This window comes from Cupressus sempervirens, chromosome 2 (assembly GCF_028749045.1).
Source record: "Cupressus sempervirens isolate cs-2001-9-10 chromosome 2, ASM2874904v1, whole genome shotgun sequence".
Taxonomy (NCBI): Eukaryota; Viridiplantae; Streptophyta; class Pinopsida; order Cupressales; family Cupressaceae; genus Cupressus; species Cupressus sempervirens.
The window spans coordinates 592,878,844-592,895,918 of record NC_143119.1 but is presented as its reverse complement, the minus strand read 5'-3'; positions in this window follow the sequence as shown (position 1 = coordinate 592,895,918).

Sequence of the window (17,075 nt, the reverse complement as noted above, 5' to 3'; positions counted from 1 at the left end):
AAGGTTTTTCCTCTGATATCGTTGGCAACTTTCACTAAATTTTCCCATTGTGGTGAAATTTCCTTCAAAAATGACATCAGGAACTTTCTAGCTAATTCCTCTGGTGAGTACTTCTAATTTTCCAATTTAGCCTCTAAGGCATCTTCAAATATCTTCTTCTCCTCCTTGTTCCTAGTCTCACATTTGAGGAATTGAAAATATACCATGCCTCCTCCATTCTGTAGCCTCTCATGGAAGGTGGGGCAAACCTCTTGAAGGCTACTTCTTCTTCATCATCTTCATTTTGTAGCTTCATTTTTTTGCTAGATTTAGCAGGTTTCCAAGTGAATATATTGGAGAGGACATTGAAGGCTTGGTTATAGTAACCTTTCATTTCTTCTTAAGTGGCTCCTCCTCTTCAGGTTCTTCCTCTGCATGTTCTTCCATAGCTTCCTTCTCTTCCTCAATGTCATCTCCTTTCCCTTCTATTAGCAAGAGAGGAGAGTAAGACTTGTTGGCTTCTTTGAGAATATTTTCAACTTATTTTCTTTCTCTTTTCATGGCCCAAGGATGCTTGATTTCCAATGGAATCCTGGTCTTGGCTTCCTCATAGGTACTAAAATATGGTTCCTTAGGATCTGTTGGCTCAATTATAAGAGCTTCAATTATTTCCCTTTTGTCATCTATGTTAACCTCATATCCAACATTCTTAACCCATGCCACTCTAGGCCTTACCACCTAGATGTGCACTTTGTCACAATCCACTAGAAAACATATGTCCTCCTCATACTCTTCTACTAATTTCTTTGGAATTCTATATCTACTTTGCATTTTTTGTTTGAAAGTTTCAAGGTATGCATCAATTATACTTTCAAAATTGTCACCCATTTTTCCTATGAATTTAATAATCTAATATAAAATTGTTGTATCCTTCTTCCACACCATAATTCCTTTGAAAGGAATGAGCTTTTGCAGATAAAAGAATAAAAAAGTTAACAAAGATTTAAACTTACATGGATTGTCCTTTGATGACCGAATATTTTCCATGTTCTTACTCAGTTGAATGAGTTGTAGCTTGGAAAGATTGAATGATAAGTTGTTGTTCACAACTTAATGCTAGGTCAACAACTTCACACAGAACATTTCTCAATCCACTCTAGTTGTAGATCTTGTGAGATATGACATGGATACCCAACTTAATCTCCACGTTAGTTACACCATTTAATTTCATGCATCTACCATTCCACTTGGCAAGAGTTCTTCTTCAATTCTACCTGACCTAGGGTATTTGTGTTCTTTTTCTTGTTAAGTATTGGCAACCCTATGATTTTGTGTATCATCTTCTTTGTGATCTAAATAGGTTGATCCAACCAAAAATACATGTTTTAGACTTAGATCAAGATAAATCTAATCCGTTTCCCTTGGAAATCCCTTGGCACATGTAGGATATGCATTAAACTTTTCATCATCAAATGCTTGTGCTCAAGTTTCAAGCTCCCATCCACACACATCTCATTCAACCCCTAGTTCATTTCTAAGGTTCCCAACTCTTGAATTGAAATGTGGTAATATGGTCAAATATCATGATTTAATAGTACCTTGTGAGGACTCGGTAATTGCTCTTGATTGGGGTCAACTTCTTCTACTATCATTGGACTTAGTTTAAATGTTAGAGCTCTACAATTGACTCCTCAAACTAACATCTCTGAACCTTTCTTTTATTTACATCTAGAAGATTCCATATAACATGGTACTACTTAAAATGCTAGAAATAACTTCAATGAAATTTCTTTGAATCACTCAGGGGATCTGGAATGCTCTTCACTATTTTTCTCTAAAAATTGTGGTTTAAACATTAACCTTTGATTTCTTCATTTTAACAAAACTATGTCTTTAAGTCACCTTTAATGCATCATACAATGGTTCACTTAGTGAAAAACTATCCTCTACTTGGTTAAGTCTTTATTACTTAGAAGAAACCTTTGACTTGGTAAGGTCTCTTAACTTGGTAGGAACTTATACAAAAAGAACTTTAAACTTGGAGCTCTATAGAGTCATCCAAACTTAGTAAGGCCATGCAACCCAACCATGCTTGGTAAGGTCTAACAAATCATAACTTGGTCATCCTTGTGCATCTGGAATGTTGATATGGATCTTTTTCTTATTAATTGGAATTGGTGTGAGATATCTCCTTCTAAATCATAGTTCTAGTAATCTTCTTAAGTAACTAGTTTGAGATGGTTGAGTCACCCAACACATTGACTTGGGTGTCATCACTTGGACTACTCTAGCTTTCATTCTCGAGAGATTTTTTTACCCATTGCTGCCTCTTTGACTTCTGATATTGTCATCCTCTACTTTCTTTTCATCTTCAACTCTTCCTCGATTCATATAATTCTTGGCAAGATTTCCAAGTTCTATACATACAAAACATCTCTTGGTAGTGTCTCTTTTTCTTGTGTGATGTTTTATGGAGTTTGCTCCAATGTGCCCAAAATCACCATAGTAGTGACATTTACACCATGTATTGTAGTCCCAACCAAATATAGCTTTGACAATTTGTTCTACTAGGTTCCATTTCTTGGTCTTACATTTTGAGGATTTGTGCCATTGTTTGTATCAATTGAAACATTTTTGTTCAAAGTGAGGTTTCCTTGTGCATTCACTTGCTCTATGTCCTAGTTTGTTACAATTGTAACACTTTCCACTGAACTTTGATTTACCATTACCAACACTTGTTTGATGTATGTCCCATCTTTCCACAATAATTACTGAGTTTATCATACTACTAGTAGTACTAACCAAGTGTTTTAGCTACTATAAAACCAATCAATCAGATTGCACTTTGATTTACCATCAGACTATCCTTTATAAACATTAGAAATTTCTTTCCAAGTACTCTGTCTGTATATTGTTCTAAGTAAATAAAGTACAACTTCTATATGTATTTGACTTATATGTTGTCCACTAAACCTTGTCACTAGGACATAGTGCAAAACATGTCCATGACTATCCATTACTAGACAAGAAAAACCTTGTCCATACAGCTATGATATCTCTCTACTACTCTACTAGTCTTCATAGACTTACTACTATGTTGACATCAATGAAAAACATAGTCATGAATACAACATGTCAATAATTTGTAATGCTTAGGATACTCCTCCAATGTAGTATCATCAACATTCATGCTAACAATCTCCCCCTTTGGCATTGATGGAAAAATAGATTAAAAAACATCTAAGCTCCAAGAATGCCAAAAATAGTACTCTATTGATGCTATTGCAACTATTCTCATCTTCTGGAACCTTCTTCATCAATCAAATTTGAAATTCTTTGTAACATTACTCTATTCTGTATCTTCTTGGGATTTGCATTAGTTGTTCATGTGCTAGAGAACTCTCAGCTTCTCCCAGTAAGAATTTGCCTCAAGGAAAAATTCACTTAGGAACTAAGAAATGAAACACAAGCACAACTAGAGAGAGAGAGAGAGAGAGAGAGAGAGAGAGAGAGAGAGAGAGAATGATCAGAATGATGATATATTCAATATGCCATGATAAGAGTAAACTAGGAGTGCCTATATATAAAGGCCTCTAAGATATATCTAGAATGCCTCATAATCAACACTATGATGTGTCATAAAACTAGGCACATGTCCACTAGATATGAGTTATCCTCCATTAAGCATGATAGTGAGTGCAGTGATGAGAGGATAAGCTTACAAAGGTGTGACACACAAAATAGAGTTGTAGACACCATGTGCTAAAATAGAGTTGCATACTCTTGTGTTGTCTACATGACAACTCAAAAAGGTGCACAAACTCCTAAGTGTCTCACAAATAAAATAATAAAAATAATGAAAAATAATAAAATAATGCATTAACCTAAGTAAACTTAAGTAAGTGTAAATAGTGAATACTAATTTACATCAACACACTCCCCCCCCCCCCTTAAGTGCAACTTAGGGGAATGCCCTTAAGCTTACAAAAAACTAGGATGAAGATGCATAATGGGTCCTGACTACTAGGCCATGTTAGGTACCCATGTACATAATAAAAATGAAATCTCTCATAAAGTGGGGAAAGAGGGAAAACCCTCCCCCAAAAAGAGAGATAAATAGGGATGCATCAATGGATGAAGTAATCAAGGCCCCCCCATTATGACATACATCCTCTATATACATAAGAGAATGATGAGAGGAGGAAGAGAGATAGAAGATGCTGCCCCCCCCAAAGAAGAATGTCAACAAGTGAAAGCTGGTCCAAGAGTGTAGAATGGTGTTCCACCCCTTAGGAAGAAACAAACAAAATGCTACACTCATGAAGATGTATGGTGGCCTTGAAAACTGCTCAAGTATCCTTGTGTTGATGATGATGCTCAACCCTTCTAATTGTGCTAAAAAGATCAAATGCAGATTTGTCAAGGATGTTTGTTGAACCTATTCCAGTGAACCTCTTTCTTCACTACTGATAAAGAGACCTGCACTAATTACTATTCATAAGGATCCACAATCATGCCAACCTATATAGATTGATCATGTAGAGAATGGACATGAGAGTCAGATTAGGCCCTTGCAACAACTATAGAAGGATCATCATCATCAATGAGAAGATGTGAGTCCTCAATGTTGTCTCCCAAGTCAACTAAAGTTGGACCTAGAAGAGGAGATGTACCATGCTATGCTGGACCTTTCACTATGGGAATGTAAGCATGTGGACTAGACTGATGTGACCTCTCACTACAACTCTTGATAGAACCCCACGTTTATGAACCTATTAAAGCACTATCACTAGTGTCACTATTAGTTACCACTATGTATGATGTGTGGAGAGGAGTAGAGGACAAACTAGGAGAACTTTCCTCAAAATGAACATCCTTCTCCACAAAGATTTCATGAGTCTCTAGATCCATAAATCTATAAGCCTTTGCTTTGTCTTCATAATCAATGAAGGTACAAGGCCTAGGTGCTAGTACCTTACAACTCTTGGAGGATAGGTTTTCCCATGCTAGACAACTGAAGACTCTAAGGTGACTCACAACTAGTTTTTTGCTACACCATGCCTCAAAACAAGTCTTACCATCTAAGGCATTATGAGGAGACCTATTAAGTATGTGAGTAGCACTACTAATGGCTTCAAATTCAAGTGTAGGATCAAGAGACTTGGCTTTTATCATACAACTTGTCATGGTCTTGAGAGTCCTAATCCTCATAACTGCAACATCTATCTTGTGCAGACTAAATGCTGGTGGGTTCTAAAGATCAATCCCCTCAATTCTGCAAAAGTTCTTAAGTCTTCTATCAACAGATATTTTATCATTGTCCATGGTTAGTACCTTGATGGATGTCATTGACTTGTGTTTAACATGAGTTTTGAATTCTTGAAGCTTATGAATCACTTCACTCTTATGATGAAGGAAGAAGACCCGAGTGAATCTCAAAAAGTCATCAATAAATGTCAGTATATAGCAACCTTGGCTGACTGAAGTCACTACAAAGGGTCATGCTAAAACAATGTGAACTAGCTAAAGAACAACTAGAGCTTGAGAAGACTTAATTTTATCATACTTCTCCTTGAGATGGATATCCACTGAACAAGATGAACATTCTCCCTTAGAAAAGTTGATATTTGGTAGACCATTGACCATGTGTTTTGAGAAAAGTTGTTGAAGAGAGCAAAAGTCAAGGTGACCAAACTACTCATGCCATAAGTTGATTTGTGAAGTAGAGTGAGTCAACAAGGCTTGAGAAGGAGACTTATGCACAAAGTGGGAGAAGGAATAAAGCCTCTTTTCATCATTTAATTTCCCCACTACAACCAATGAATCATCTCCACGACTTTGCACCATCACAGAATCTAGAAGGAACTCAACTTTATGACCATCTCCAAGGTGAGTGATTTGGTAAACTATTAGGAGATTGGAGCTTAGATTTGGAATGTAGAGAACATCTTTGAATTCCCCATTTTTCATTTCCTCATGTCCTTTTCCTTCAACTTCTATTTTAGTATCATCTCCCATGAAGATGTGTGGTACCTTTGACTGCTCCAATGAACATAAATCTCCCTTTGAAGAACCCATATGGTAAGAGGCACCTGAGTCAAGTATCCATTCTGAAGAAGAATTTGTGTTTTCCATAAGTGCTTGCCCTTTACCCTTTAAAGAGGTCGGAGTTGAATCTTTGGAAGTACCTAGCACTTGAATCTTGTTCTTCCTAAGTAGATTTTCTAACTCATCGATTATTTTTGTCTTACAATGATACTCATCATGATTTATTTTTTGCAATATGCACAAAAGAGTTTATCCTTCTTTTCATTACTTCCCTTCTTGTTTGAAGAAGAATTTTCTTGTTGAGAGGAGGATTGTTGTGTCTCAGATTGTGATTTCTACTTCCACTGCTTCTTCTTATTGTTTCTTTTCCCTCTTTGACTTGATTTATGCTCATCACTAGCCACCAAGGCTTTGGTCTTTGATGACTTGAGAAGTTCAAAATCCATCAAGTGAGATTGTTCAACAATTAACATCTCTTCAAATGCATCAAAGGAAGGCTTGTGGTAAGCAGATCCCATGATCAAACTGTGAGTATTAAAACTTGAAATAGAGTTAGCATACTCAAAAGGTAGCCTCTTTAGGATGTGATGAATCAACCTGTCATCCTTCATGGGATTTCCACAATCTTTTAGAAGTTCTCCATACTCATTGACTTTAATGATGTAATCTTGAATTGTGTCAAAATTCTTTGGATCCAAGAGAAGTAGATCATCTTCAATCTGAAATCACTTTTCTTCATCCACTTTACCATATAACTATTCAAGTTTATCCCAAGCTTCTTTGGATTCTAAACAATTTTTAATGTGGAAGAGAAGATCCACATGTACACAACTCTTGATAACTCCTAAAGCTTGTCGGTCTTGATTTTGCCAATCAGTGAGTTCTTTAGCATCAATAGGTTTGGTAATTATACCATCAAGATAAAGACTATATCCTATTTCCATTAATCTACTCCATGCAATATATTTCCCTATAGCATAATTTCATGAAGTTAGAGGAGGACATTTAAAATCCATGATGCAGAAATGAAAAGAGCACAATAAAGAGACACAAAAACACAGTACACACCTCCCCTTTTCACTCAAGCAAAAGACCCCCCCAAAAAGGATGCTTTTGGCACTTTATAAGTAGTTTGTTTACAATGGGCCACTTGTCAAAATGAAAAAAGTGGACTTTTTGATTTTTCTTTTACAACTACCTTATGAGGCTTAAATCTATCACTTAAGCACTGTAGCTTAGATTAACAACAATTCTGAAAAAGAATCAAAACTTTATAAAGCCAAAAAAGGCCTAATTCTGAAAGTGAGAAATTGGTCCACATAATCCTAGAATCTAACTTTAGATATAGAAATTAGATAAAAAATATGCACTTTCAAAAAAATGGAACCTAAAAAAGTGACTAGATGTGCCTGTACAGAGTGTTTGATGTTGCAAAACACAGGATTATGCAGGTACAGTCACCAAAAAATGAAATTTCTAAATCAGAGTCTGGATGTCCAAGTTATGGACTCATGAAGTTAAGCTACCAAACTAAAAAGCAATCTAGAGAGGGGTCTAGAGAAAAAACTATGAGTCTAAATTTGATGGTCAAATGGTCGTCACTATAGTTGTAAAATGCTTGGTGTTAATGGTCAAATAGCTATCAATTTTAACCTCATAAAAAGTGATGTCAACAAAAAATATGGGCCCCTAGGTGACATGGTAGATGACAAGGCTTTTGACTATATGTTCATATTGTACTAGAACATACAAAATGCTTACATGGAAAAAATGACCGAATTCCATGTGGTGACATGGTAGTCTCGGTTGATGTGTCTGGGGCTTACTAATGTGTCCACGTGGCTAGATGAGAGCTATCCATGTGTCTTTCTAGGCTAATGTCTCAAATAGCTAAGTGTTGACAGAAGCTCCACATGGCAATAGATATCTAGTCCATGTTTCTCAGTCTATCATGGTGTCAGGTTTAAAAACTACAGGGAGCAAAGTTTAACAATGGCCAAAAATTGTTATGTGAAGCCACAGTTCAAAAAAATGGTGATGGGAGTGGGAATATGCAGTGGAAATATGTCATGGGCAAGAAGAACTCTATCACGTACTAGGTGAGAGTTTTGAAATGCTACCTACCAGAGTCTACTATGCTCGCTATCACTGGGAAAGTATTTCCATCAGCAGAATTTTCAATGCAATGGGTGCCAGAATCAAGGAATATGCTACCAGAATTTGATGCATAATCATCAAATTGGGAGTAAACTTTCCACTGAAGGAAGTGGGTTTAATCCCACATTGTGTTTGGTGTGGGTGTTATAATAGTTTATAACACATAATGCTCACAATATCAAATAACAATGTGCCACTAGAAATTTGTGGAAGGTGCTGCCAATGGGCCTACTTTGCCAGTCTATTGCATTTGCTTTCTAGATTTTTTGATGCTATGGCCAAAAAATATTGGATGTTGTAGATTTAAGGTATACAATATGGCCTCTATGATTGTTGCTTAAAAAATATCCTATGACAAATAATAATTATGCCACCAAACTACAGAGCTGGGATTTGATAACCTAGTTCTGCAAAAAAAAAATTCTCTATTCGGTGCTTGAAGGGCCAAATTTTTTTCTAAAATACTGACAAAAGAAAAAGTGTAGAGAAAATAAAAATTACAGATCTAAAAATAATAAATGAGATTTACAAACGACCATACTTGAACTACAAATTGAGGCCTCCGAGTTCTGATTAGCAAAAGAAATTTGCCTCACAATTGCCTTTGGGCCAAGGTAGGTGTGTTTACAGTCAATTTTCATCGAATCAACATTTTGGATGCAATGGTAAGGTCAAATGTAGCTCTAGACGGTCCCAATTTCTACAACACTTTGGATTCGAGCTGAGGTGCTGAAGCAAGTGTGGTCTCGAATGGCTATGTGATGAGAAAATCTCCAAGCTTTGATACCATGTAAGAATTTTCCTAAGGGAAAAATTCACCCAGGAACTAAGAACTCAAACATAAACACAACTATAGACCAAGATAGAGAGAGATTATGATTAGAATGATGATATATTTAATATGCCATGATAAGAGTACACTAGGAGTGCCTGTATATAAAGGCCTTTGAGATACATCTAGAATGCCTCGTAATCAATGCCATGATGAGTCATACAACTAGACACATGTCCACTAGATATGGGTTATCCTCCATTGAGCATGAAAGTAAGTGTGGTGATGAGAGGATAAGCCTACAAAGGTGTGATACACAAAATAGTGTTGTAGACACCATGTGCTAAAATAGAGTTGCATACTCTTGTGTTGTCTACATGAAAACTCAAAAAGGTGCATAAAATCCTAAGTGTCTCACAAATAAAATAACAAAAATAATGCAAAATAATAAAATAATGCATTAACCTAAGTAAACTTAAGTAAGTGTAAATAGTGGATACTATTTACACCAACACTCCCCTATAGAGATATTCCTTCTTCTTTCTTACATGAATCTTTCTAAATCTCCCTAATAAATATCTCTCCCCCATTCAACTAGAGGATTTTTTTCATGTACATATGCCCCCTATTGACATCAATGACAAAGGCCTCATTATGTCAGTTAACTACTTCAAGTCTTCGACTAGCTCAAGTGTGCAAAGACACTATTCAAGACCAAATACCAAGAGTCCTCAATGACTCAGCTCATCATTGATACTCCCCCATACAAGAAGCATTAGCATTCAATCTAGTCTGAGAATAGTGCTTTGTATCACTAGACTGATGCACTTACTACATCATCTACTCATAAGTAGGCAAGGGCATAACCCCAAGCATACCTCTCAAGTATGCAAATTTATCTTTAGGTAAAGACTTCATAAAGATATATGAAACCTACTCTTTAGTAATCACATATTCCAATCTAATATCCTTTTCTATTTTTTTCTCTCTCAGTACATGATAATTAATAGATACATTCTTAGTCTTAGAATGCAATACATGATTCTTAAACATAGTCACTATACTTGTGATATCACAATAAATGATAATAGGTTCGATAAACTCAATTCTAATATCCTTTAGCATCTATTTCATCCAAATCACTTGATTAAAATTATTTATTACTACTACATACTTTGCCTCAACTATACTATGAGAAATACAATCTTGTTTCTTGCTTAGCTAGAAACCAATCTTCCTCCAAGAAAACATACTCCACTATTGATGCTCTTTCTATCATCCATATTACCTACCTAATCCATATCAACATATGCATATAGAGTGAAATCACTCAATCTATCATACCAAATTCCATAGTCAGATATTCCTTTTGAATATCTAAATATCATATTTACCACTTTATAATGATACTCCTTAGGATCATCTTGAAATATAGCTACAATCATAACTACTTTTTTAATATTTCATGTGAGTCAGATATTGCAAAACTCCAATCATGGATTTGTACTTCTTTTGCACAACTATAGGTGTCTCATCCTTTCTAGATAAATTGTGACTAGTTATCATTGGTGTACAAATAAGCTTACAACTTTCCAATCCAAACATTTTCAACAAATCTTTCAAGTACTTAGCATTTGAGATTAAAATAACATCATTATTTTTTACAATTTACAATCCTAGAAAAAACTTGATTTCTTGTATCATGCCCATCTCAAACTCATTCTTCATTTAGGAAAGCTGATTTAACACCCATTTGATATACTTCTTCCTTCATTTCTTGAATCCAATGATCATCTTTACATGCTTCATCTATACTCTTATCTTCAACTTGAGAAAATAAACATAATTCACATACCTTTTCATTTACCTGATTACCATTTCTGCTCCCAATGTTCTTGTTGGTGTAAAGAAGTATTTACTTATTACACTTACTTAAGTTTACTTAGGTTAATGCATATATTTTATTATTTATTTATTAGACACCTAGGAGTGTGTGTATTCTTATGAGTTGTCATATTTACAACATAGGAGTTTGCATTCTAATTATGTACATGTTGTCTACACTTAGGAGTTAGCACATTATTTGAGCACATGGTGTCTACAACATTCTAGACACCTCATCATGCTTATCCTCTTTTTGTGGAGGATATGTGCCTAGTTGTCATGCTTATCTCTTAGTAGATTCTAGACACATTCTAGATGCATCTTAGAGGCCTTTATATATAGGCTCTCCTAGTGTGTATGTACATGCTTCTGATAATAGAACACGTTATCATTCTGATCATACTCTCTCTCTCTATTGGTCAACTATTGTGCTTGTATTTGAGGTCCTTGGTCTTGTGTGAATTCTAGCCTAAGCTAAATTCTTACTTGGTCTCAGAGCTCAGGGAGATTCTCTACACATAGCTATTTAAGACCGTTCATGCTTCAGCACCTTGACCTGAATTCAGAGGTTCTGTAGAAATTGGGAGTGTCTAGAGCTAGATTTGACCTTGTCATTATGTCCAAAGCATTGATTTAGTCAAGATCAACTATAAATTTTCTTATGCTGGGTGAAAGTTTATTGTGAGGCAAAAAAAATTTGCAAATCAAAACCTAGAGGCCAATTTGTAGTTCGAGTATGGTCAATTATGGATCTACTTTATTATTTTTCTAGATCTGAAATATTTTTCATCTCTAAAATTTTATTTCCTAGGCAAAGAAATTTCTTTTTGCAGAACCAAGGTATCAGATCTTGGCTCTACAATTTTAAAATATTTTTATTTATTTCACAAGGAAATTTTAGTCTACGAGCATCTTAGAATTTCCAAGCACTGCACATAAATCTAGTGAAATGATCCAGGCACTGCAATTTCCTAGTGGCAAAGCCCAAGCACTCAACTGATCGATGGAAAATCCTTCATACCCGTTGGTAGGGTCCACTTTGTTTTGGATTTTGACATGTTAATTTTTTAAATCGCATTGCTTTTAGTTACCCATCGAATGTGGGACTAAACAACAAAGATCTGGCAGTCAAAAAACCAAGATCCAAAAATAAAAAATGTAAAAAGGCCTCACATATTGGATTTATAGGTGAGGAATATTATGTTTCTTGCACTGTGGATTCCAGCAAACAATGAAAGTTCTCAACGTTGTTGTTTAAATCTGGTGCCAAACATTGCAACAAAACTATACATGTGGCAATTTCCTAATAGCCCACACAACACACATGCCTCCACACTCAACATATAGTCATCCACCATTGTGTCAAGCATAGGGTACAATAGCTAAACATGTGGCATAATTTAATTTTCCCATGTAACAGTATAGTCAAACAATGACTTGGAGACACATCAGCTATAATTAGTCAACAACTATACACATCATCGCACATGTAGGTAGACACATGTTCAAACAATACATCCTAGTTAGCACTTATGTGGTAGCCACATCTTTTTTTCTAGCACATGTTCATATGGTATGTATTGATACTATTGATGTCATCATCCATATGATTGACATCATCACAAGCCTAGGGTATGCTAATGTCATCCTATTCATGAGCCTAAATTTGACGACCATCTAAGCATCATTCCTAGCCAAATTTGAACTATTGTGATAGTCATATGACCATCAAATTTAACCTTATCCTTTCCTAATGCAACCCCTCTTCAGATTAATTTTCAATTATGTTGTCTAACTTCGGGAGACCATAACTCGAACATCCAGAATCTAAATTAGGTGCAATTTTTTTTGAAATTGGGTAGAATTTCCTAAAACATTTAGTGGTGCAGCTTTTTTCTAGTTTTGGTGCATGGATTTGTCATAATTTTCATTTTTTGGCAACTATACCTACATAATTCTGCATTTTACAACTTCAAACACTCCGTACAGGCACATCTAGAGTCAAAAATAGGTTTTATTCTTTTTTTTTTAATGTGTGTTATTTTTTATCTACTCTCTAGATATGTAGTCAAATTTTAGGGTTGTGTGGACAAAAGTGTCACTTTTAGCAATAGGGCCTTTCTTTGCTTTGTATTGCTTCATAATTATAGCACATTGTAAAGTTCCAAATTTGTAACCCATTAAAAGGTTGTAATAAGAAAAATCAAAAGTCCATGAAGGCCAAAATTGGAAAGTGGCCCATTGTAATCACACTATCGATAAAGTGCCCAAAGAATCTATTTTGGGGGGGGGAGGGTGGGTTCTTGATTTAGTGAAAAGAGGGGGTGTTCTTGGTGTTGTTTTCTTTCTTTTCTAAACTTTTCTTTCATTTACTGTATTATGGATTACATTTCTTAAATTAAATCCTCACAACTATGCTACATGGTCCATAAAAATGTGGTATCACTTAATGCATAATGGAGTTTCACAATATGTAGATGGTACTCTTCCTAAACCAGCAAGTGATAAAGTTTTAGCAAGTGATATTTCAGCATGGGTAGCAATGGATAGGAAACCCCTAGGTGATATATGTTTGGGGGTAGATGATAAGATCATGTATCAAATCAAGAAGTGTTCTACATCGAAGGAATCTTGGGATACCCTCGAAAGCCTATATAGTAAAGTGTCTGAAGAGGATGTTTTCAACATTGAAGATGAGCTTGTCTCCTTAGATCCTAAGTCATATGATTCAATTTTAGGTTTTCATTATCAAGGTGAATGAACTAAGGACAAATCTTACTAATTGTGGAAGTTCTATGAAAGATGACAAATTGATCTATCTCATACATAACAAGCTGCCATCAGAGTATTCTACATTTGTATATTCTTTTAACACCTCAAACACTACCTTAGGGTCTACCTATAAGAACATCACTTTTGATGAATATGTTGATCTTTTGGATACTAAAGAAAAGAAGCTGAAGTCAATGGGGATTCTCAAATCACCTTAGTCTAAAGCATTGGTGGCCAACAATGAGGGTTCTCAACATTTAGCTGGACAATCTTAAAATAAAGGAAAGGGTAAGAAGAAATGGAAGAGCATATCAAAGGATGCAGAAAAGACAACAACACAATCCAATCAACAAGGAAAGTCCTCAAATTCCAACAAGAAGGGGGACAACAATAAGGAGAAGAAGAAGTGTACCTATTGCAAGAAATCAGGTCATGAAGAGCATGAGTGTTATCTTAAGAAGATTGATGAATTAACCAACATCATGAGGAAACATAATGTTCCATTGCCTAATGCTTATAAGCAAAAAGGGTCTTCTTTAGATTCAAAGGGAAAAAGGAAAGCACTCATAGAAAATTCAAATTATTTGAAGGAATGGATATTTGACTTAGGTGCCTCTTATCATATGGGTTCTTCAAAGGAGGATTTTTCTTCATTGAAGCAATCAAAGGTACCACACATCTTCATGGGAGATGATAGAAAAATGGAAGTTGAAGCAAAAGGAAATGTAGAGATGGAAAATTGAGAGTTTTAAGATGTTCTCTATGTTCCAAACCTATGTTCCAATCTCCTATCAATCTACCAAATCACTCATCTTAGATATGGACATAGAGTTGAGTTCCTTCCAGACTCAATAAAGGTGCACAGTCTTAAAGATGATTCCTTGGTTGTAGTGGGGAAAGTGAATCATAATAACAGGTTGTACTTTTCCTCCCATTCTATACTCGAGTCTCCTTCAAAGGCCTTGTTATCACAATCCAATTCAAACATGCAATTATGGCATCAATGGTTTGGTCATCTTGACTTCTGCTACCTTCAGCAACTTTACACATATAGAATGGTTAAAGGTCTACTTCAAATAAATTTTTCTAAGGGTGAATGTTCAATAGATTTTGTGGATATAAATCCAAAGGGTAAGTTACAAAGAGGGAAGTCTTCAAGAGCAATAGGTGTTCTATAGATGGTTCACATGGTATTAGCAGATCCTTTTGCATTTAGCCAGGGTTCCTACATACTTACCTTCATTGATGACTTTTCAAGATACACTTGGGTCTACTTTCTTCATAATAAGAATGAAGTGTTGGAAAAGTTTCTAGCCTTCAAGACTCATTTTGAATGGAAATCTAGGAAGCCATCAAAGTTCTCTGCATGGACAATGGAAGCATGTATGTGAACAGAAAACTTACAAATTTTTGCAAACTTGAGGGCGTTGATCTTAAGACTCCTCCAACATTTAGTCCACATAAGATAGATGTTTTAGCTATGAGGATCTTAACTCCTAAGTTTATGGAAATTTTTATGATATATGCCAAGTTTCTAGATCCATCATTAGAATTTGAAGCAATCTCTAGTGTCACTCACATTCTTAATTGATCTCCTCATCTAGCCTTAGATGGCAAGACTCCTTTTGAGGCATGGTGCAATAGAAAACCTATTGTGATACACTTCAGAGTCTTTGGTTGTATTGCATGGGCAAAGATATCTTCTAGGGGACACAAGGCATAGTCATCTTGTCCTTGTACCTTCATTGGTTATGAAGATAGTGTGAAGGCATATAGGCTTCTAGATCCAAAGACACATCATATTTTTGTGGAGAAGGATGTACATTTTGAGGAAAGTTCACTAATCTTGTCCTCTACTCCTCTTCACACATTGTATCAAGTGAATACTAATAGTGACACCAATGATAGTGCTTAAACAAATTCAAACCTGTGGAGTTCTATCGATAGTTGCAACAAGAGGTCACTACATTAGTTCAGACCAAATGCATACATTGTCATAGTGATAGGTTCAACACAATAGGGTACATACAATCTTCTAGATATAGGTTCAGTGACAAATTTGGGGGATAATATTGATGATCTGGCTCTTCTTCTTGATGCAACAACACCTTCTTCAGTTGTCATGAGGGTTCCATCCAACTCTCTTGTTCATTCTCTACATGATCAATCCTCATAGGTTGAAGTGATTGTGGATACTTATGATCAGTAGTTGTAGTAGGGTTCTTCTTTAGTTGCAGAGACAGATAGTTCTTTAAAATAGGTTCTTTAGCTAGTTGAGTAGGTTTCAAGGACATCACTTATCCATGAGATTCTTTCCACACATAGTGAAAGAGTCTCATTTGTACCTTTGGTATTGTTCCTTCCTAAGTTGAGGACCACCATTCTATAGTCTTGGATCAACCTCTTCATTGAAGAAGTCATTATTTGACACCCTTCTTTGGGTGGAGGGGAGCCTATCCTATCTCTCTTCCTCTTCTCATCATTCTCTTATGCATATACTAGATTTATGTTGTAATGGGGGGGGTTGTAATTACTCCATACATCCATGCATCCCTATTCATCTCTCTTTTTGGGGGAGGTTTTTTTCCACAAGGTTTTCCCTCTTTCTTTGCTTTATGAGAGATTGTATCTCATTATTTACATGGGTACCGAACATGGCCTAGTAGCTGGGACCCATCATGCACTTTATCCTAGTTTTCATAAGCTTAAGAGCATTCCCCTAAGTTGCACTTAAGGGGGGATGTTGGTGTAAATAAGTATTTACTTATTACAGTTAAGTTTACTTAGGTTAATGCATATATTTTATTATTTATTTATTAGACACCTAGGAGTGTGTGTATTCTTGTGAGTTGTCATATTGAAAACATAGGATTTTGCACTCTAATTATGCACATGTTTTCTAAACTTAGAAGTTAGCAAATTATTTGTGCACATGGTGTCTACAACATTCTAGAAACCTGATCATGCTTATCCTCTTATTGTGGAGGATATGTGCTTAGTTGTCATGCTTATCTCCTAGTACATTCTAGACACATTCTAGATGCATCTTAGAGGCCTTTATACATAGGTTATCCTAGTGTGTATGTACATGCTTCTAATAATATAATGCATTATCATTCTAATCATACTCTCTCTCTCTATTGGTCTACTATTGTGCTTGTGTTTGATTCCTTGGTCTTGGGTGAATTCTGGCCTAAGCCAAATTCTTACAGTTCTATCCAAAAGGATAATTCTTTGATATATGTCTGCTATGAGTTGTGAACTCAACCCTTTCTTCTACTCTAGGATCATATCTTTTCTCTTTAATATGATTCTCATTTTGCATATTATTGTTAGTCACAATGATAACTTTCACATTTTCATGGTTAGCCTTTGGATCAAATATAGTTAACAAAGCCATCTCTTTGACTACTTCCTTTTTCTTAACCAAGGCTCATTATCTTCACCATCATAGTTATTCAAG